The following is a 24,493-nucleotide window of genomic DNA, read 5'->3' on the forward strand; positions in this document are numbered from 1 at the left end:
AAGTATTTTGATGTTCTGTAAATATATTAAAAAAACCATTGACATAAAAATTGTATGTTAAGTTAAACTGTATTATTCATTTTTGTTTGGAAAAACATTCATCTTTGACAAGGAATAGTTTCAAAGGAAACTTGCTGATGTGATTTAGGATGCTTGTAAGTATATGTGTGCTGTACTCTTTTTCTAGACTTTAAGGAAAAAACTATTCTATCCAAAGACTATAATCCAATCCTTTAAAAATCTTAGGCCCCTAAAACTTCAAATGAAAATATTTATTGCCACCTCTACTGTTTGATTAAATTGATGCAATGAATAGGCATATAACATTACTGAGATTTACAGAACAAAAGTGTTTCTATTCAGAATAGCAATTTCTATGAAACATTTTCCATTGAAATAAATGCCAGAAATTCCATTCATAAGTCAACACAACTCTAGTAATACCAAATTGCATGGAAAACTACAATATCATCTAACTCCACTATTATATAAATTCCTTTAAAAAAAAAACCCTCAGCCCCATAATATGCCCACTGAGATTATCCTACCAATGTAGGAATGAGGTCCAGATTTGAGTATATTTTCTACTCTTTCCATATCTTGTTACACTCAGGATTACCTGTTATTTACACAGGGCTTCCAAGTTTTCATCATTTTATAATTTCCCAATTTAGAATTTCTACCTATACTAATGATATTTAAAATGTGCTTAAAAACAAATTCAACATTTTTTCTTTCTTTTGAGACAGGAGAAATTGAAACATAATAAAAGCTGTATGCTATTTAGTTTCTAATTGGGAATCCATAAATAATTTACTAGTGTAGAGAAGCTTACCATGAAGAAAGAGTTTGAAATAATTTAGGTTATTTTTAAAACCCATGTAGTAGAGTGACTGGAGTGCACAAACCCAAAATTTAGCAGAATAAGACATTACTCCAAACAATTATTTTGGATATTTTCCTGATAACCTAAAGACTACCACAAGTAACAGTTTTTTTTATTTCATAAATCATTACTTAATTGAATTTATAATCAAGTACCATAATCAAAGTGCATTTGCTAGTGCTGTACCTAATATGAACTTGTTTTACACAATTCTTAATCCTTTTTAAACTGAAAATCTTACTATACAATACACAGTCATACATATAGTTATAATTCAATCTGAAAGTGATTTTTTCCAAAATATTCTTCTTTGAAGTGGTAGAACAGTTTTTGAAACTGCATAAAATGTTTTGCCTACTTAATACTCCATTTGACTAATACGCTTTGAATATTACAGAGGTTCTCTGCAAAGATTCTATACTTTCAAATATATTATGACATAAGCTAAAACAATGAAAAATTCCTTTATGCAAATTTGGTTTCTTCTTTTTGTTTTTTTGCTTTGTTTTGTTTTATTTTGATATAAATTCCTGAATGTAGGATTTTTTTTACTACTGTTCAGGTAAAATATTTATAACAGTCTTGATTTATATTTACAAATTTTATTCCAGAAAGAACTTTTAAATCAACTTACGGCTTTAGCAATATCCACTTAGTTGTATCCTATCTGTTCTTAAATTATTGCTTTGTTTTCATTTATGTTATTTTATAAAACGCATTGTTGGATTCAGCTCTTTTGAAATAAGAATTTTTGTTTCCTTGTAAAACCAGATTACTGTGGTAAACATAATTTGTAAGGTGTATATATTGCATTATTTTTGTACTGTTTGAGTATAACATTTCAGTATCATTTTAATCTGATGTTACAAGGCCAAAATTAAATGTGACAATATCTACTTCCAGGAAGGTGGTAATAGTCACAGCAGGCCAATACTTCCACTGAAAGAATTCAAAGAAATGAATACATTCTTAAAATTACACTCTGAAGATATTTGAAAGACTTGTATATTATTAATTAGAGTATACCTTTGAGTCATCTTAGATAAGGCTCTATTGTAATGTAAGAACTTCAAATCATATGCTCCTAGTTCCACTCTTCTACCTTTTATGGCATTTTATATTTGTATATTACATAACATAATCCATCAATATTTATTTCCTTATGTTTACTTAACTTTGAATGACAAATAATAAATGCCATTAATATTTTAATTAATTGTAATCATTTACTAAGATGTTCTTTTTTTTAATAGACTCAAGTTTCTAACTATATCATATTTTAGTGCCAGAAGAACTTTATTTAACTTTCCATCTCTGATGGTAATAAATCCTCTCAGCTTTTGTTTATATGAAATAAAAATTTATATATCCCTTGTTTAAAAGGAAAATATTTTTATTGAGTGTAGAATTCTCATAGAATGGAAGAAATTATTTGTAAAATACATATGTCCTATGAGTCTTGTGCCTAGAAAATGTACTGAAAAATCTTACAGCTCAATTAAAAGTCTTAAAACTCCACTTAAAAGGGGAATTTTTTTTACAATACATATTTTATCAAAGAAGATATATGGGTGGCAAATAATCAAGTAAAATACTGTTCAACAGAATTAGTCTTTAGGATAATGCAAAATAAAATCATAATGGCATACTACTACAAATCCTCTAGAAGGGTAAAAATTAAAACGATTGTACCAACTGTTAGTAATGATGTGGAACAATTATGATACATGTATTGTGGGGATGGCTGCATAAACACTTCGGAAGACAATTTTATAATTACTTAGAAATTTAAATAATTCACTTACAAAACTGCTAAGCTATTGCACTCTACATATTTACTCAAGACAAGTGAATACATATGTCCCTGAAACAACTTTGTTCACTGCAGCTTTATTTGTAAAAGCAAAAAGCTGGAAATCTAACAAGTTATGGTTTAGCCATGCAATAGAATACTACTCAGCAATGAAAAATAATACACGATTTATACACAAAACAAGGTTAAATCTCAAAATACTTATGTTGAGTTTTAAAAAGCTTAAAAAATGCATGTACTGCACAGTTATATTTATGTCATCTTGAAAATACAATCTAATTCATAGAAACAACAGCAGACCAGTAGATGCCTGGATTAAGAAGGTAAGAGAGAGAGATTGATTATTAAGAGGTATGAACCACAAGCAAACTGCTTGTAGCGATGTGCATGTTTACTATCAACATACGCCAGAATTCACCAAGCTGTATTTTTTAAATGTGTGCATATTATTATAAAAATAAAATTTTAAAAATGCTAGGAAATAAGAAAGCATATTTCAGTAGTATTTCTTTGTAAAGATCAAGGAACTTTTAAAAATGTAGAAAGAAAAAGAGAAACTAGAATAGCTGAAAGAATTTAGATTTTAAAAAGTTGTAGAGCCCATAATATGCAATTATTAAGACTGTGTCATATTGGCAAAAGCAGAGACACATGGAATAGAGAGTAGAAATAAACTAATTCACAGTCAATTGATTTTTAATAAAGGTCAAGGCAATTCAATTTAAAAGAAAAATGATCTTTTCAAGATACAGCTTTGTGATGATTTTTGTATCCATAAGAGAAAATAAGACTTTCCACCCATAATTCACATTTGAAAAAATAAAACCTCAAATGAATCATATATCTAAATGCAATATATACAACTATAAAATATCTAGATTAATACATGGGAGATAATCCCTTTTAACTGGTTGGCAAAGATTTTTTATGTAAGACAAATTTTACAAAAGGAAAATCAGCAAACTTCACAAAAATAAAAAAAAAAATTACTTTTTACTGAAGTATAGTCAGTTACAGTGTGTTAATTTCTAGTGTACAGCATGATGTCCCAGTCATGCATATACATACAAATATTCTTTTTCATTAAAGGTTATTATAAGATACTGAATATAGTTCTCTGGGCTATACAGAAGAAACTTGTTTTTTTAATCTATTTTTATATACAGTGGCTAACATTTGCAAATCTCAAACTCCCAAATTTATCCCTCCCCATCCACTTTCCCCTGGTAACCATAAGATTGTTTAAATGTCTGTGAGTCTGTTCCTATTTTGCAGATGAGTTCATTAGTGTCCTCTTTTTCTCTCTCTTTTTTTTTTAATATTCTACATATGAGTTATATCATGTGGTATTTTTCTTTCTATTTCTGGCTTACTTCACTTAGAATGACATTCTCCAGAGTCATCCATGTTGCTGCAAATGTCATTGTTTTATTATTTTAAATGGCTGAGTAGTATTCCATTGTATAAATACACCACAACTTCTTTATCCAGTCATCTGTCAATGGACATTTAGTTTTTCTCCATGTCTTGGCTATGAACATTGGGGTGTACTTATTTTTTGAATTAGAGTTCCTTCTGGATATATACCCAGGAGTTGGATTGCTGAATCATATGGTAAGTCTACTTTTAGTTTTTTGAGGAATCTCCACACTGTTTTCCATAATGGCTACACCAAACTACATTCCCACCAACAATGCAGGAGGGTTCCCTTTTCTCCAAACCTTCTCCAGCATTTATCATTTGTGGAGTTTTTAATGATGGCCATTCTGACTGGTGTGAGGTGATACCTCATTATAGTTTTGATTTGCATTTCTCTGATAATTAGTGATACTGAGCATTTTTTTTCATGTGCCTATTGGCCATTTGCATGTCTTCATTGGAGAATTGCTTGTTTAGATCTTCTGCCCATTTTTGGATTGGGCTGCTTTTTTTGTTGTTATTAAATTTTATGAGCTTTTTATATATTCTGGAAATTAAATTAAATCTTTGTCAGTCGCATAACTTGCAAATATTTTCTCCCACTACATAGGCTGTTATTTTATTTTATGTCCATTTTTCCCAATGATTTATAAGCTATACAACAAAAAAATTTTATTTTCCTACATATAGAAGTATATCACAAAAAATAAATAAAAATATCTCAAGACTGGTTAAGAAAAAGATAGAATGAAGGAGACTTCGGTTACTAATGTCAAAGTTTTAAAAGGATGCATTATCATACACAATTACTATAGACAATCAAAAAAGAAAAAATTATTAAATGTTTTATATCATACAGTTGGCAATGTATCTAAATCAGATAAATTCCTTGCACATACCCTCTTACCAACATTGAAGCAAGAAAAACATAAAAATTAAAAAGTACAGAATAATCCTATACCTGCTAATAAAATAATTTAATAATTAAAATAGTTTCCACAAAGAAAATCCAGGGAGAGATAGCTTAACTCGTATGAAATTATAGTTATTTCAAGATGATATACCAATTAGGTACATATATTTTTTAAGAAAAAATAAAATGAACATTTGTCATATTTTAAAAGGCCAAGATATGCCTCATAGTGAAGGTACCACATAGTAAAGAAATTTCACTACCACAGTAAACAATTAGAAACATACAAATATACATATATACTTATATGTATATAAATATATATATGTAAAACAATCATTTTCAAAAATTTAGAAAATAGGCATCTGTTATGAGCTAAATTATTATCCCCCAAGTTCTCATGTTGATGTCCTAAACCTAATACTTCAGGATGTGACTGTGATTAAAAATAGGGCCTTAAAGAGTTAATCAAGGTAAAACAACATCAAATGCGTGGGTCCTAATACAATATGGCCACTCTCCTTATAAAAAGGGGAGATTAGGACACAGCCCCAGAGGGAAGACCATGTGATCACACTGGAAATGATCACCATCTACAAGCCAAGGAGAAAGGCCTTAAAACAAACCAACACTGTTTTATTTATTATTTTTTTGAAATATAGTTGATTTACAATACTGTGCTAGTTATGAAATAGTAGTAATCGATTCTAAAAAAAAAAAAAGAACCACAACTACTACCTACCCTTGAGTTCAGACTTCTCATCTCCAGAATTGTGAGAAAATAAATGTCTCTGGTTTAAAACCATCATCTGTGGTACTCTGTTATTGCAACCCTAGCAAATGAATAAGCACTGCAGGACTGCGTTCCTGAGGAAAAGGAAACAAAGTGTCCCCTGCTTTGACCAAGGCTTTCTGCCTGTACTCATTTTTTGCAGCCCATGGAGAAATAATTAAAACAAAGCACTGCTGTTCCACTGACTTGAGGGCACATACATATATATAATTATTTTTCGAAGCTGAGGGATATGAAATTTGAAGGCGAACTACTGAAGAGAAAGAATCTATGAAGGTACAGAGCTCCAAAAATATTTATAGGTATCCTCTTGAGTCTTTTGGCTGAATATTAAACTTCACATATGTAAGGGGAAATTCCAAGAAGCCCAGCCAAGATGCTGAAGAGATATAAATGAAACAATTTTTCAAACTCAGGCAGGAATGGAAGACATTTGATTTCTGTCTAATTGAAGAAGGGACACCTTGTTGAACACTCAATGCAACCATAGACCATACAAAGCTAGTCATTAACGTTAGGGCTTAAGCAGCTTTACAGTATGCCTACTCTAGATCCATCTTATCAGACCTTAATATAAATGTTGAAAGGATCAACATGATTTCCAAGTAACTAATCTTCCTGTCAATACTAACTTCAACACTTGATAAAGGAAGAAATTACTATCCAAGTGAATAAAACTATGATATTTAAATGAATCACATTTAATAAACTTACCTAAGAGAAATGAAACTGTATATTCACAAAGATAGTTGGTCACAAATGTTCATGGCAGTTTTACACATAAGTGCCGAAACAGGAAACAACTCACAAGCCTACCAAATTTGAATGAATAAAAGTGTTTTCATATCTACACAATGGAATATCAGGAATAAAAAAAAATTAACATGCAAAAGTGAGTCAACAAATAATTATGTTGATCATCTTTTCATGTAACTGGCAATCCCTCTGTCTTCTTTTATGAAGTATGTGCTCAAATATTTTGCCAATTTGAACTGTACTGTTTTCCTCCTCATTAATTATTTTTAGGAATTCTTTATATATTCTAGGTGTTGTCATTTATCAGAAAGATACCGATTTAATTAACAGACAATGTCAGTGTAATACTGTATGATTCCATTCATCAAGAATTTAGAAGTAACAACTGATTCCACACTGACAGAAAAGCTGGTCAGTGTATTTCTTTAGGAATGTTCAGTTTGAGAGCATGTATGTGGACCTATTTGGGGAAAGATAGTACTGATATCCCTTGACACCTCATACCCAAAGATTTTCTCCTGAGGACCTGAGGGTGAGAAAATATCAGTCACACCCAAACAGTTGGTGTGGAGAATCATTTAATTTCACTTTTCTAGAGGCCGTGTATTGATATATCCTGATTTTATTTTGCATTTCACTAAAGGCTAATTCTGTTGAGCAATTTTCATGTTATTATTTGTCATCTGGACATCTTCTTGGATGAATTATCTGTTCAAAATTACCCAGATTTCAGCAAGGTTGTTTTTTAAGACTAAGAGGTAAAAGAAATTGATACGCTATAGACACACATCACTTGTCAGGTGTATGTTTTGCAAATGTGTTCTCCCACACTGGGGGTTGACTTTTCATTTCCAGATCTGTGAGGGAATAAATGTCTGTTGTTTTAAGTCATTTAAATAGTGATGATTTCTTACAGCAGTCCTAAGACACTATTAAAACAAGGGAAAGAGATATAGACTATCTCTGCGGAGGACTGCTAAGGGAAGCCCAAAGTTGCCAGGAGATGAAAATATGGCAACTAGAAGAATAAATAAATAAATAAACTAACCATACACAACTTACTCCTAGACAGATTGATATAAATCCTTACCATAAAGGTCCATTTACTTTAGTTCCTAATACTGGATAAATCAGGTCTGGCTTTCAATAACAATTGCAACAAAAGTACAAGATACACCAAAAGGAAAGGGAAAATAATCTGAAGACCCAGAGCAAGCAGAAGAGTCAGACTCAGATATGATGCAGACATTTGAATTAATAGGACAGGGATTTTCAGTTACTATGATTAATATGTAAGGAGCTGTACTGAAAGAACTAGACAGCATACAAAAACAGATGGATAACACAAATAGAGAGATATACATTCTAAGAAATTATCAGAAGGAAATGATAGAAATCAAAAGCTATGTAACAGCTATGAAGAATGTCTTTGACGGGGTCACCAGTAGACTGGACACAGCCAAGAAAATAATTAGTGACCAACAAAAACTTCCTAAACTGAACTGCAAAGAGAAAGAAAATGAAATAAAGAACAGAACTTTGGCGCAAGATTGGCCATTTTCAAAAGTTATAAATGTGTGCTGATGGCAAAATAAGAGGAAGAAGAGAAAATGGAGAAGAAATATTAGATGTAATAATGGGCAAGAACTTTCAGAACATAATGAGAGTCATCAAACCACTCTGGAAGCTCAGTGAAAACCAAGCAGAGTAAGTCAAACAAAACGGCAAACCTTAACCCCCAAAGCCCTACCCCTAGGTATGCAATATTCGAACTGCAAAAAAACTAAAAGAGAAAACAATTTAAAAAGCCACATGATTTTTTAAATTATCTACAGAGAAAATAGGAGCAAGGATAAAAATTATCATAGACTTTATGTCATAAATCATACAAGCCAGAGGCAAGTGAATTGGAGTATTTATAGTGTTTAGAGAAAAATCCACCAAACTAGAAATCTATATGCAGAGAAACTGTTCTTCAGAAATGAAGGAAAAATAAAGATATTCTCAGACAAAAACTGACAGAATTCACTGCCATCTGACATTACATGTTAATGACTTTTTCAGGCAGAAGGAAAAGTTAGAAGTCAGAAGCATATTTTAATAGAGAAACAAAGAGGGTTGATGAAGGAGTAAATGAAGGGAAAACAATCTCATTTGTCTTATTTTTAGTTTATCTAAAGAATAACTGTATTTAAAGTAGTAACAGTAACAATGTATTGGTTGACGATAGTGCATATTAAGTGAAATGAATGACAGCAATACAGTAAGAGATGGGAAAGGGATGGAGAATATTCTGTTACATGTTTCCTGTACAACACAAGAAGTAAAATAAAACCTGACGGCACAAATAAAGCTTGAGAAGGCAGAAAAATAAGTCTTCAGCAACAAAGAGAATACAATTATGAATTGGTTGATATTGATCTTAATATATAACCGTTTAAGAAAGAAGGGTAAATGGATCCATATATAACAGAGATTGCACAAAGTATCAAATAAGAAGACCTAAATATGTTGTTTGTAACAAACCCATTTAACATTTAAATATTCAGGAAGGTTAACAGTCAACGGATGGAGAAAGATATACCAGGCTAACCTTGATCCAGCAAAATCTGGGAGAGCTATATTAACTTCAGACAAATCAGAAAATTATCAGGGATTAAAAAAGATACTACAAAATGATAAAGAGGTTAATTTTACAAGTTTTAATGATGCCTAAAAATATGTTATCCAAATATGTGGAGCAAAACTGATAGAATGGAAAGTAAAAATATAAAATCTACAATTTTAGGTGGAGACATCAGTATTTCCTTATTACTAACTGATGGATCAAGGACGTATAAAATCATTAAGACTATAGTCTAACTGCACTATCACTCAATTTGATCTGATTGACATGTGGACAACTCTTTCATTAAAGCAGCAGAATTCATACTGTTCATGTTTGCATGACAGTTTTGCCGAGATAGGCCACATTTTGGGACATAAAACACATCTTAAATTTTTTTAATTGAAATTACATAAAGTATTTTCTCAGATTACAGTGGAGTTAAATTAGTAAAAACTAAAAACGATATCTGGGACATACTCAGATTTTTCAAAGTCAAAAAGCATATTTTTAAGTAGCACATGAGTCAAAGAAGCAAATTCAAATTAATTTTTTAAAAAATTAACAAAAATGAAAATACAACTTGTCTAAATTTGTCAGATGCAGCAAAATCTGTGCCTAGAGAGAAATTTATATTAAAGAAGATATTTGAAAGAAGTTAAAAAATCAGTAATCTAAACTTCTGTGATACTATGATTTATAGCAACAAATATATATACATATATACATGTATGTATGTATAGATATGTTTGATATACATGTATTATATACATATACATACACACACACACACACACACGCACATATATATTTGATCTTTGTTCCATTTCTGGCAAAGAGCTCCTAAAACCCTTGGGATTTCCTAAGTGATAAGAGTGAAAAAGGTGGCTGGATATTATTACTAACAAACCCCTTTCAACAACATTTGAGAGACCAAGTGATTAGAAGGTTGAAACTTTTAGCCACATTTCCTGCACCCCACCCCACCCCCAACCAGGTCCAGGGAGATGAAAAGCCTTAGAGACTGAGTTTAATCATCAATTGCCAATAATTTAAGTATTCATGCCTATGTAATAAAGCCTCCCTCAAACCTCAACATGCAGATTTTGGAGAGCTTCCAGGTGTTGAACACAGGAGGGGCTGCACTTGGAGGAGCGTGAAACCTCTGCCCTCCTTTCCCCATGCCTTGCCCTATGCATCTCATCCATCTGGCTGTCCCTGAGTTGTATCATTTTATAATAAATCAGCAATCTAGTAATTAAAATATTTCTGTGAATTCTGTGACATAGTTGAGCAAAATAATCAAGCCCACAGAGGGCATCGTAGTGACCTCTGACCCACAGCTGATCGATTAGAAGCACAGGTGACAACTTGAACTTGCAGTTGGTGTCTAATATTTGGAGAGGGGGCGGTCTCGAAGAACTGAACTCTGACCTGTGGGCAGACAGTCTCAGAATTAAGTTGAATTGTATGCAGCTGATGTCAGAATTGCTTGAACAAAGTCCCTGTTGGAGCTTCCATCTTAGGAAACCAGGGGAAAAAGGGTGATTTAAGTCTAAATCAAGCAAAAAGGTACTAATAAAAATTAGAACAGCATTCAGTGAATTTTAAATCAGGAAAATCAACATAGCCAAAAGCTAGTTCTTTTTTAAAAAATCAGTAAAATCGATATACCACTAGCAAGGCTATCAAAGAAGAAAACGGAAAAAAGAAATACTAATAGTATCATAAATGAAAGAAGGCGCTTCCCTTCTGAGATCATGGAAATAAAAGACGATAAAGAGGTTCTATGAGCTATTTTTTGCCTACAAATTTGGTATCTTAAATGACATGAAAACATCCCTTATAAAACACAAACTACCAATATTCCAACAATGAGAAATAGGTAACCTGAATAGATACATATCTAGTAAAGAAACAGAATCAGTCATTAATTATCTTCCAAAAAAGGAAGCTCCAGGCTCAGCTGGTTTCACCAGTGAATTCTACAAAACATCAAAGGAAAAAATTATACCAGTTCTCCACAATCTGTTCCAGAAAACAGAAAAATAAAGAGGAAATATTTCCATGTGAATATACTACCCTAATAGCAAAACTAGATAAAGATACAAATGAAAATAAAAACAACACACCAATTTTCTCTCATTCAGCATAGATGCCAAAGTCCTCAACAAAATACTGGAAAACTGAATACAACAATTATAAAAAGAATTATAGACAATCACCAAGTTTGCAAGTCTGGTTAAAGTTTCCATTATTAATCAATGCAATACAACATATACTTAGGCAAAGATGTCCTTTCTCACTGCTACTCTTCAACATCACACTGGAAGTCATATTTAGTATAATAGTAAAACAAAAGGAAATAAATGTATACAATTGAAAAGGGAAGAACTGCCTCTACTTGCAGATGATGTCTGAATAGAAAATCACAAGGAATTAACTGAATGGTAATAAATAAGCAGAGCAAGGTCACATGATACATGGTTAACATGCAAAAGTCAGTTGCCTTCCTGTACATGAGAAATAAACTACTGGAATTTGAAATTAAAGGGAAAACACTACCATTTATTAAAATACTGCCCCCAAATTAAATAATTAGGTTTATAAATCTAACAAAAATGTACAGAACCTAATACACATAATCCTATAAAACACTGAGAAAAAGTCATTTATGATCTGAATAAATGGAAAGATATTCTGTGTTAAGATGTCAATTTTCCCCAACACAATCTATGTATTTAAATTCAATCCCTGGTCAAAATCTCAGTAAGCTATTTTTATATCTTGACAAATTAATTCCAAATTCATAAGAAGGCAAAGCTCTAGAACAGTCAACACAATACTAAAGAAAAACAAAGTTGGAGGATTCACACTACCTCATTTCAAGATTTTACTACTATCATAATAAATAGAGCATCGCTGGCAAAAGAATAGACATGTAGGTCAAATACACTACACATAATAATCAACTGATCCTTGAAAAGAAATAAAGTCAAGTCAGTGAAAAAATGATAGTCTTTCAAATTAATGATGTTGGAACAATTGGACATGCATATGCAAAAGAAAAAAAAAGAAACGAATCTTGACATAGGCCTTAGTTTTCACAAAAATTAACTCTAAATGGCTGTTAGACCTAAATATAAAATAATAAATTTCTTGAGTAAATATTAAATATACATGATCTTTAGTTTAATGATGTGTTTTTAAATATAACACCAATAGCAAAATCCATCAAAAAACAAAACAAACTGATGTTTGACTTTTTAAAACTTCTCTTCAAAAGGCAATATTGCGAAAGAAAAAACAGAACCAACAGACTAAAGGAAAATATTTGCAAATGCATGTCTGAAGTAAAAAAATAAAACAAACTTGTATCCAGAATATATTGAAAAATTAACATTAAGAAATCTAAATGACTCAATTTAAAAAATGAACAAAAGATCTGAGCAGATATCACCAAAGAAAATATACAGGTCACAAAGAAGCCTATGAAAAGATGCTCACCATCATCTGTTATTAGAATAATGCAAAGGAAAGCCACAATGAGATACCATGATAAACTTATTAGAATGACTAAAATCCAAAGGCGGACTATACTGAAATTTGACAAACACACAGAGCACAGGATGTCATTTATTACTGGAGGGAATGCAAATGGTAGAGCCACATTGGAACAAATTTAGGCAGTTTTTTTTTTTATAGAAAACTAAACATAGTTTAACTATATAATCCATCAATAAGGCTCAGAGGTATTTACTCAACTGAGTTGAATACTTATGTCAACAAAAAAGCTGCTCACAGATGTTTATATCAGATTATGCATAATTACCCCAAACTGAAAGTAACCAAGATATACATCAATATGTGAACAGACAACAAACTGTAGTTCATCCATACAGAGGAATATTATTCAGTGATAAAAAGAAAATGCTATCAAACCAAAGACATAGATGAAATTTAAATGCATATTGCTAAGTGAGAAAAACCAGTCTGAAAAAGCTGCATAGTGTATGATTTCAATTACATGCATTTCTAAAAACAAAAACAAAAACTATGGAAACAGTAAATAGACCACTGCTTTCTTCAGATTCAGAAGAAATGAAGTGAACAGTTGATCAAAGGAAATTTTTAAGGCAGAGAAAAAATATTTGGTATATTATAATGATGAATTCCAGACAGCAAGCATGCATCAAAACCTAAAGATCTTTACAGCTCAAAGAGCAACCTTAACAAATGCAAATATTAAAACATCCATTTAGAGTTTGGAGATTGAAAAATTGAATAAAGAATGTGATAAAATAATCTAAATGCCTTACAAATGAATAAAACAACTTCAGTTAAGGGAGTAGGGAAATAAAAGTTCAACAAACTTTGGAAATTAATGGAGTCTGTAAGACTTAAACAAGGGGGGTGGGGATTGAACTGCACATAAGCACTTAATAGAGTCCTTCCCCGTAGAGCGTGGGTTACTTATTCTGAATCTACTACACATATAGTCTGGAATTGAACAAATAAGTAAATTGTTGGTGCACGTCCAGGCCAAGTTCCTCACTGTTGGAGTGAAAGTTGTTACAGAAAACAGGAGGAAGATACTAAAATTACCCATGCGTTGACGGATTCTAAGCTATCAGAAATATCAGTATGAATTCATTTTAGCCTACTACAGACACAGATGGTTTTATACAGAAATATCTATAGCTATACACACATGGCCCTCCTGTAGTAATAAGCACAGCCAGCACCCGGATCTTTGTTTCTAAAACCATTCTCCCCCAAAAGAAGCCAGAGTTTCTTGGAACAATTGCTGAATCTAGGTCTTGGGCAAAAAATAGAAAAGTTGCTCTAGGAAGTGTCTTGTAGTGCCAGAAAATAACAGAAAATTAAAAAAAAATCCCACAGTGATAGGGTACATCAAAGAGTCCCAGGAACCAACTGAAAGAACTCCCAATGGCCCAAAACTTCTATAAAATAATTTAAGGGGTTTTCATTCCCTTAAATGTAAGAAGTTTGGAAGCCACCACTCTGTCTTAACAACAGGTAAAAAGCTGAACAGAATGGAAAGTCAAATCTCCAAATTTTCTTGGATCAGTTAAGAGAAGGATGGACACAGGGCAAACCTCTTCCACCAGAACTGGAGAGAGAGGTAAATACAGGGAGTCACGGCTTACCCAGATAGAGAGCCAGGACAGGGAAACTGCCTTGGAAACCAGTGCTGGGGAGGAAAACTGGACTAAACTTGATGAATTGCTGGAATTCAGTGTGGACATGTCTAAGAGTTAAAAACTCCAGTTGGATCCAGTTAAAGAGCCCCCAAGTTATTTTGAGATTCTTCTGCTACTGCAGGGCGAGCAGGAAAGGAACTATTTTGAAATACCCCAGGTACTCTATTATCCTTAACAAGGCTTGCCCTCAGGGTAAACTAGTTAACCAGAGCCTAACCTCTTGGGATATTATCAGAGCCTAATTGACTTAAGGGAAGGGAATACCCCACTCCAGCCTGCTCAGTCCATCCTGTCCCACCTAAATGGGAAGGAAAACATGGAGAAATACTTGTGAAGTTCATAGTCCAGAGGCACAGACTCATCAAGATCGTGTCTTTACCATGAGACTACACCGTGCGTTCCCTCCCTTCACACCTCGCCATCCCATTACAAAGACCTACTTACAGTAGATCCTTTTACCAAGTACATCATGCATATCCAGCTATCAAGAAAAAATACCAGGCATACCACAAGGCAAAATCACAATTTGGAGAGAGAGTAAGCACCAGGACCAAGATGGCAAAGATACTGGAATTATCAGGCTAGGGATTTTAAGGTAATTTAACAAAAGTCCATAATAATATAAACAAATCATGGAATAAATGGAATGGATTAGACAAATCTTCTATGTAGAAGAATTCCAAACGCTGAATGCAGATATTCTGTCCTTATAGAGGTAGAGAATAACCTCCCATTCCTTAAGTGTGGGCTGCACAACATGACTTCTATATAAAGAGTGTATATGGAAAGAGGATTGAGTACCTTCAACAATGCAGAAACTTGACAAACATTACCTCATCCAGGTGATCAAAGTCAACATCAAAAGTGAAGGTAACGTTTACAGTGGGTACCCAGAATGACAAAAGAATTAGACTTTACTTCCCTGGTCCTCCTTCCAAAACCGTTGCTACAGTCTAATCACGAGACAAACATCAGACAAACCCCAATTGAGAGGCATCCTGCAAAATATCTGATTAGTATTCCTCAAAACTGTCAACGTCATAAAACACAAGGAATGTCTGAGAAGCTGTCAAAGCCAAGAGTAGCCTAAGGAGATGTGTTAACTAAATGCAGTACTGTGTCATGTCTAGGATCCTGAAACGAAAATAGGACATTAGGGGAAATTACAGAAATCTGAATGAAGTATAGTCTTTAATTAAAAACAGTATGTCAATACTGGCTCATTAATTGTGACAAGTATGCTAATGTCAGATATTAATAGCAGAAGAAACTGGATGTGGAATATATGGGAACTCTCTGTACTATACTCTTAATAATTTCATAAATTTCAAACTGTTCTAAAATTAAGTTTATTATGAATATATAATTGGACTATTTTTATGAACAAAATGATATGAATATTGCATGTATAAAAATATGAGCTTTCTTTCAGTAATTTAACTCTCATTTTAGCATTCAGTATCAAGCAAATATTGCTGCTTCTCACAAGCTCCCTTAACCTTGCATTGTTGATGTGTTTTCCCTTTGTTTCCACTGCTTACTAAACAATCATGAACTCTCTTTGTTATATCTAATATATCCACAAAAGTGCATTTATTCAGTTATTAATCATGCCCATCAATTTCTCTGAATTAGATAAAAAGCTAAGTGAAAATAGATTTAATAAGGATAGACAGTGATTCACAGTGTTCCAAAGATGCCATTAAGATAACAATGCATGTCTCTTTGACTAGATGAAAAGGAAATCACTAAAAAAATAAATAGAAGTCTATATTAGTTTTTGGCTTTGGACATTGTTTAAACCACAGTGTTTGTTTACCTTCTCTAAAACTTTCATAATTATAATGTAACTATTACTTTTAATCAATTACATTGCATCTTTCTTCCAAGTGATTAATAATCAGTACTTCTCTATAATATTGAAAAGTCATTAAACTTTAATACTGAAAGGTGATGCATTTTAGACATGCATATATAGATAATTATAACAACTGGACAGATATATAAGTCCATAAGGTAGCTGGGATACTGTATATATTAAAAGAGATAAAAATTATTTATGGAACTTATTGTACTGCAGGTCCATAGGGCAGCAGTGCTTAAAATGAACTTATTTTTGAGGTGCTTTTTCTTAAAGTTTTAGGCCGATTTTATGTGAGATCATTAACTTATAAATTATATGGTAATCCTCTGAAAGAATTTATAAAATGAAAAGCAAAACTGAAAAGTGTAAAGTTTAAGTATATGAAAACAAGGAGAAATAAACAAGACAAATGAACAGCATACTGAAGTTCCTATACAGTATGGTCTTAGGGAGGAGGAGCCTTGGCATAGGTGCTCATGGACTGTGAGGCCAAGCACATATTCATTATGCTCTTTCTTTGTTCTTCACATTTTCTGCTCACTTTTTCCTACTGTTCTGATTTCTGCAAGTGCCAGATACATGTTTGTCCTCTATTCATTTGTTCACTTGTTGACGCACACATTCCTGTATTGAACAAATGTCACCTACGTGTCCGCCAAGTACCAGCTATCCTTGTAGGCGTAGGTGGTCCCTGCCCCCACGTAAATTTCTACTGATGTCCATTCCAGCTGCGTAATGGGATCATCTTTTTCTTCTTCTGCGAGGACTCTGGGTAGGAATTTGATGTCATTAATGAGCGTCTTTGGCTTTTGGGTAGAACAGGATATACTTCCAGTTTGAGTGATAACTAGAAATGGTCCTCAGTATCCTAGATGATCTCTACTGATTAAATGCTTTTTCACAGGCCACTGACCTCATCCACAGACGTAGCAGCAGCCCCAGTAAAACTTGGCTACGTTGCAGCTCATATTCATGTGCTCTAAACAGTTACTTGGAGAAAAAGCTATGTAGATCATAGTTCTCATCATTCAAGCATGAATCAATAATGTATTAATTGTAAAATGAAACTGGTAAAAAATACATGTAAAATGACTGGGGTATTAACATTTTGCTAATGAAGGATAAGTTGTGAAAAGATTATTACGAATGGGCAAAACTAAGAAATTTGTTTTATTAACCAAAAACGATTGGATATTGCATCTAGACATTTTAATAATTATAATTTATATACATGTCACTATTTATTTCTCTCTGTTATATAAATATGAAATAATGAGTTTTTTTCTTCTTTGTTATGTAAAAAAAGTGGCTAAGCCTCAGTGTTTAAATACAAGGGCACAGATTTAGGAATTACTAATTGCTTCTGTGTTGCACAACGGGAAACTTAAAATTCTACTAATCAGGAATATTTCCTTACCACCCAGTTTAGATTTTGAACCTGCATTCATTTAAGAAGACTCTTGTGATGGACAGCTCCTATACTTACAAAAGCTTTCAGTGTCCATTATTTGTAAGGACACTGCCATGAAAAAAGAGCAAAATTGACCATGATAAAGTCCCAGGAAATTCTCAAATTATCTAGTTATTCCTTTTTTCTACATAGCTAGGAAAGGACCCCAAATAACATGATTTAGATTGAGTTTCTCATTACAAGGGGAGTGATAATTTTATTTTTTTACCTGGAAAAATGTTGAGTTGTAGTTATCACTTGAATACATATGCTACGAAAAAAATTTAAACCAGTTAGAGAATAGGTTATCTGATTTTGGTTTCTTGTGAGTTTGGTAGCTGTTCATAGCTGGATAAATCCTTCATTGTGGGCTAAATATGTTCCCAGTCAGAATAACAGTGTATGCAGCTCAAACACGGAGTATATTCTGTTCACGTGTTCAGTTAATGTCTACAGTGCACTAAGTACGTGAGAGGTCTTTTCAAAACATTTAGGACACAGCCATGGACAAAACAGAAAAATTACTCTATTCTTGGACATTACTATCTAGTTAACAGAGATAGTCAATGTACAAATTAAACAACTGGGTAAGCAAGAGAAAACCAGTTTTTATAATTGCTATGATAAATGGAATCAACTAATTGATGTAGAGAGAACTGAGGACTACTCTATGTTGGATGGTCAGGGAAGGCCAATTGGAGAAGGTGGCATTTAAGCAACTGCTGGAATGAATTAGCTATTTAAACAGAATAACTTCTCAAGTAGAAGAAAATAGGATGAAGGTTCTAAAGTGATTAAAAAAAAATTCAGTACAATCAAGGACCAGAAAGAAAGCCAATGTGGCTGGATGGTTTATCAAACTATGGTTTAGTGAGTTATGAAGAGTAAGCTCAGAGATGTTTTCAAAGATCTTGGACCAAGTTGCAGCTTCAAGGGTTGGCCTCAGTCTCAGTGGCCCTGGATGGAGACGGGGTTTCTAATTCCAGATGTTTCCACCCAAACCCAAATTCTCTCCACCTGCCAAATATGCTCTGTCAAATCAAGGCACTTAAAATTGTTGTTGGTAATGACTGCTAATTTTTCTTTTCAAACCTTGTTAATTCAAATAGAGATTAAGGACAGTTTTTGAGAAAGTGAAAACTTTTATTAAAAATAAATTGATGAACTGAGGCTTAAGTTTTTGCTAATGGTATGGCTACAACTGATAAAAAAGAGGAAGGTAGCTGCTGGGATGGAGGGTAGCGACCATTTTATCATTCCGTATAAATAAAATACCTTCCTGAACATGATAGGGAGCTGCATACTTTCTAAAGTGTACTTGCTGGAAAACCATTACAGAGTAATAATAAAGTTCGTATTGTCAAACTTCATTCTTTTCTTTTAACAAGGTCAAAGCAACCTTGTTCTATAGGAATGTTCAAGTAGACAGAGTGTAGGTGGATGAATTACACTCCAGGGGGGAAGCGATCACTGATCTCCTCCAGCACTTCATCTGTGAGGATTTACTCTTTTCTACTAAGGGTAGGAAATGAGAGACTGAGGGTTAACATTTTGTCCATTTGCATTCCAATCACTGAAATAATAATAGCTGTATGGTTTCTAGAGTAGAAATGGTGATTTAAAATAAGGGCTTTCTCTCAAATCTTAATACTTTCCGCTATAAACCCGGATGACACTCCTTCCTAGATTCAGTGTTTCAGAGAACTGTTATTAGTTGAGTCAAAACTTTAAATGGTTTTTGTTGTAAAATAAACAATTGGTAGATGGCATTCAATGAGAGGGATGGTCTGAGAATGGTTTATTGTGACAATGCAATCACTTTCAGGTATTAAATTTCAGGATGGAAACTATAAATCATTCACCTTGCCAGAGTGAAGTTTGACTTATTCCTGTGGTCAACATGGATACGGACACCAAGGGCAAATGAGTCACAATAACTGGATGAAAAAAGCCCGTAAGCATTAATCATGTCTATTTTTCACCTCTTGCATGAACACGTGCTAAATTTTCACTATTAGCAATTCTTTAATTATAGATTAGCCATGGTTTTTTTTTTGGTTATGTGATATATTATTTTACCATACAGTACGTATTGATATATGAATGAATGAAGGCCAGTAATACATACCAAGCTTATAATGGGTTAGAAAAGTCTATTTTGTTTTTATCATTAAAATCATTTTCATTGTTGTCTATAATTGATGATATGTACCATTTATACCTGTGTCCCTAATAACATGGTACTGAGGTGTTTTCGTCTGCTTTTACAGGTACAGTGTTTAATCCACCTTATGAGAACAATGGTATAAATAACTATAAAGTTTATAATTCAATTACAGGCCCCTCAAGGTCTACAGAAAGTGTTTCTCAACTTTTAATGTGCATGTGAACCACATGGGATCCTGTTAAAAAGCAAATTCTAATTCAGTATGTAGGGAGAGGAGGGGGAAGACTTATTTCAAACTCCATGGTGACACTAAAGCTTTCATTCTGCTGATCACAATTCAAGTAGCAAATAATGTAAGTACATCAATAGATAAAAGAAATATAAAGTAAAATATTGTCAGTACTAAGATTGGTTACATTCCTACGTAATTTTTGCCTAAATGAAAGAGACAAGAGGCAATGACATTTTCTAGCTCCCTTTCCTCTTTGCCTTTTTTTTGCCCACATTTCTTATTTCCATTTTAAATAAATACCTAAACTACAAATATTTTCACGAATGACTCATGCTGACTTCAAAATCAACAGTACGGCTGAAAATTAAAAGCACCTTTTACAGTAATGTGTTCCTTCTGGGAAAAGGGTAACTTCTGGTGCCATTCTCCCCATCATTCTCACTCTCTTCTTCCTGCCTCTGGCCAAGGATGTGACAGAGCATCCTCAACTGTACTTTGCAAACGGGAGCGGTAGCAAAGATGAGTGCCAAAGACCAGGAGACTTAAAGACCACACATGATCTCTTCACCTTTCACTTAATTTTTGGAAAATATTACAGTATAAACATTCGCTGTCATTCAAAACTTTTTTTCCCCCAATCATTTCAAGGCAACTAAAAGATGTATTCAAAAATTAACAGCTGAACAGCAGAATGTACTCCATCTGGGGACCCTCAATAGACAATTTAGGAATGCTGATTATGCTTTTTTTAGTTTGTTTCTATTCAGAGAGGTTAAAAAATCATTAAAATTATATACATATATAATTTTATATATATACACACACACACATACACACACACATACACACATATCTACTTATATCTAAAAAATACATCTTCTATATAGAATATATTTTTATGTGATTCTTTCTTCCTCTGAATTAATATTTGCACAGTAATAGTTACCACCTGCAGATCTCAAGGCAATGGAATGGCAGGTCAGCAGCTGCAGAAGCCACAGTAGCAGCTGTAACCTGGTTTTCAGAAGAGTTGGCATCATCTTTCACAGGTACACTTACATTTAGTGTCAATACACAGCCAGATTTCAACTTTTGTAGAGTAGTCATAAGGATAATAGCGTAACAAAGAGTTACACTTATTAAATTTGAAAGCAGTGTCTCTTTTGCTTTGTCACTGTCTTCAAATGTATTATGTAGGTTTGATTAAATTTGTAAAAACAACTGATGCTACTGGAAATGTAAAAGTTTGAAATCATCGTAGGTGCACACTTACAATAATAAGTTCCATTAAAGCAATACTAACACATATGGAGGGATTTGAATTATAAACTGGCTTATATATTGATTTAAGTGACAAAGTTAATAGTGCTGCGTCATGACTTAGAAAAGGTAACTTGGGAGGGACACATGTGAATGAACATACTTTGAACGAATTTTCATTTATAGGAAACTTGTTCTCAGAATCTTCACAAACAATCAGATATTTTTTGCAACTATGGTAAGTGGACTTTTCAAAGCAATAAAAAGAGTTCAGAAGATACTGTTTTCATGACAATGTCATAGCAGTAAAATAAATGTAAGGAAAACATATTATTCACTCAATCTACAAATAATTGAAAAGCTTACAAATATGAGCAAATCCCTTAATTCATAAGCCTTATTTGTTAAATGCCCAATTAAGTCTCATTTTAAGTCCAAGAACTATCCAATTTTTTCCCATTTTTGATTTTAATAACAGTATAGTCTTAAGTATGATTATTAGATAAAATGTATTGAAATAAATTTCAACTTAGTAAATTGTACTGGACCTATCAACACTTGGCAATAATGTGTATTTTGTTTAGTACTGAAGAGCAGAACTGACTTAGAGGTCTTTGAAATGAATCACTGTACCTTCTCCATTTTGTTCACTGGTTCACACATAAATTATACATATTATACACATATATTTATTTGACAAGTCAGTAAGTGGATATTAGTAAATTAATGATTGCCTATCAAAAGTGAAGCTGGTTATATGTATGCTTTGTTTAATAACCATTCAGGTCAATATTCATTATGTAATTGAATATAATTTCCTCTTTTTATCTCAGTCTTACAAAAATTTTCATGGTTATTTTTTACTTCGAGTATTTTAGGAAGTGTCATGGCATTTCATCTTTCTTAGATTCAAGTGTGCTTTTTTAGGCTTAGGGTTACATGATTCTAAATGACTGGATAAATTTGATATTTTCAACAATTTTTGCTTTATTTTACTCATCAAGTTTAATCACAAAATACATATGTCATCAGACTGTATTAAACATAATCACCTATGACGATTTTTTTATTTTACTGAGCACAGTAATTTTTTTCACTTTCTAAACATTTTTTATTGAAGTATAGTTAATTTACAATGCTGTGTTGGTTTCAGGTGTACAGCAAAGTGATTCGGTTATGAATATATGTATTTATTTTCTCAGATTATTTTCTATTATAGGTTATTATAAGATACTGCATAAAGTTCCCTGTGCTATACAGTAGGTCTCTGATATCTGCTTTATATATAGTAATGTATATATGTTAATCCAAAATGAAGATTTTTTTTAAAATAAATGTAATGTGGAAATTAGTTTCTATAGTTCTTGTCCGTGAGAATTTTACTTTTAGGTTTTTTTCAGGAGTCATTACTTACTCATAAGGAAATGCCTACCTTACAATAGTAGCCTATACAGGAGTCATCACTTACTCATAAGGAAATGCCTACCTTACAATAGTAGCCTATAAACCAAGCTTGACTTCAACTGTAAAATTTAGGATGTTTATAATAAATTATGAAGTTTGACAATAATCAAAACCATGGTGGAGTCTTAATGGCCACCAAAGGTTAAGTCCTTTCCTGAATATGGAGATGATATAGTGCAGTGTTTAAAGGACAAAGAGCCTAAATTAGTCATGTCTTTGAAAAATTATCTGCCATTCACTAATTTTGTGACTTGAAATTATTTACACATCTCTTTACCTAATTTTCTTCATTCATTTAGTGTATGGCACTTAGCAGTCTAATGCTCCAGCACTTAAGATGAAATGCAGGAACAAGACCAGGAGTGAGAAACCTGGTTTGCATAGGGAAGATTTAGAAACATATTATTCACTCATTCATTCATTTATTCACTTGTTTATTTTTACTTTAAAATTTATTTTTTCACAAAGATATAAAGATATTACAAGAAGCATTAATGTTTTTATTTTTTATTAAAAATGTTGAGTTTTAAGTAACTTTTCTTTTAATTAATATATTTATAAAAGTTATTTTAAAATATAGAAAATTAAGAAACTCTAAAATTTTGCTCATCAATTTAATTTCCCTAATTGGATTTTTTTTCTAATTAATTTCTTCCCTATGGCCTAAAATTTATTCTTAAGCTACTATATTTTTAATAACTTTTGCCAGATAGAAATTCTAATTTTCTATATTGACAAAAGACATCTACATCTCCTTTAAATAATATGTCCTATTACTAATAATGGAGAAAAAAGGGAAAACATTTACTAATAAAATCATACTTCTTAAGGGAAATATTCAAATAACAAATAATTATTATAAAGTGTTCATTTCATGAAAATATGAATATCTAAGTGTGAAAAATTAGCAATAATTAAGTGTGTTTTAAATATTTCCATTGATTAATGTTAGTGCAACAGAAAAGACTAAAAATTGTTAATTTTCATCCTGCAGAATAATATGTTCCACAGATATAAAAGAGCTTTTATTTGTCTTAACTGCAAAGTCTGGCATTACTTTATATATACATTAGTTTTGCAACTTCAATACATTTAGTTTTCATAATTTATGTTTTTGCTACTTCTTATATGAAAAACAATAACTCTTTATATGACAAATGAAAACAAAATATGTTTAAATAGGCCTTAAAATCTTTTTTTTAAAATAAAACTTTAAATTTCAGAAAAAGGTAACTTTTTTCCTGATGTGATTTGAGTCCATAAAAATTGGTACTACAGGATAATTGCATAGTTCCATGTTCTCAACCATACTAAATAGAAGCAAACATACAGGGTCTGTAACACAGGTGTAAATTAAATCTATTTTTATGTTTCGGAGCCTAGCAATTTTCTTAATGTTATTTAACTATGGCATAACGTGCAAACTGTACTAATAAATTAGAGGGTGAAGGAATGTGCTTCAGGTGTTAGTCGAAAATTTGTGCTGGTGATAGACATTATTTTCTGCATTATCGAGCAACAATTATCTTGCTTCACATGTCACTGCAATATTTTTAAGTTTTACTTTCATCTGAAATGGCTTCTAGTTATCATGAGAACTACAAGTATGCTCAATTGCGTGGCATATTGCATGTGTTAAGAAAACA

General features: G+C 32.3%; 1 long non-coding RNA gene across 2 annotated transcripts in view; it reads left to right on the forward strand.

Moving 5' to 3' along the window:
• Positions 1 to 1,401: 1,401 nt before the first annotated feature.
• LOC140698245 (uncharacterized) overlaps positions 1,402 to 24,493 on the forward strand; it is a 30,043-nt gene continuing 6,951 nt past the window's right edge. Inside the window, exons 1-5 of one of the 2 annotated variants that reach the window (XR_012075888.1) lie at positions 1,402 to 1,448; positions 19,564 to 19,678; positions 20,064 to 20,244; positions 21,060 to 21,172; positions 21,570 to 21,621. This is a non-coding gene — a long non-coding RNA (uncharacterized lncRNA). The remainder of the gene's footprint in view (positions 1,449 to 19,563; positions 19,679 to 20,063; positions 20,245 to 21,059; positions 21,173 to 21,569; positions 21,622 to 24,493) is intronic. The other variant, XR_012075891.1, reaches the window with a different exon arrangement.

This window comes from Vicugna pacos, chromosome 1, assembly GCF_048564905.1.
Source record: "Vicugna pacos chromosome 1, VicPac4, whole genome shotgun sequence".
Lineage (NCBI taxonomy): Eukaryota > Metazoa > Chordata > Mammalia > Artiodactyla > Camelidae > Vicugna > Vicugna pacos.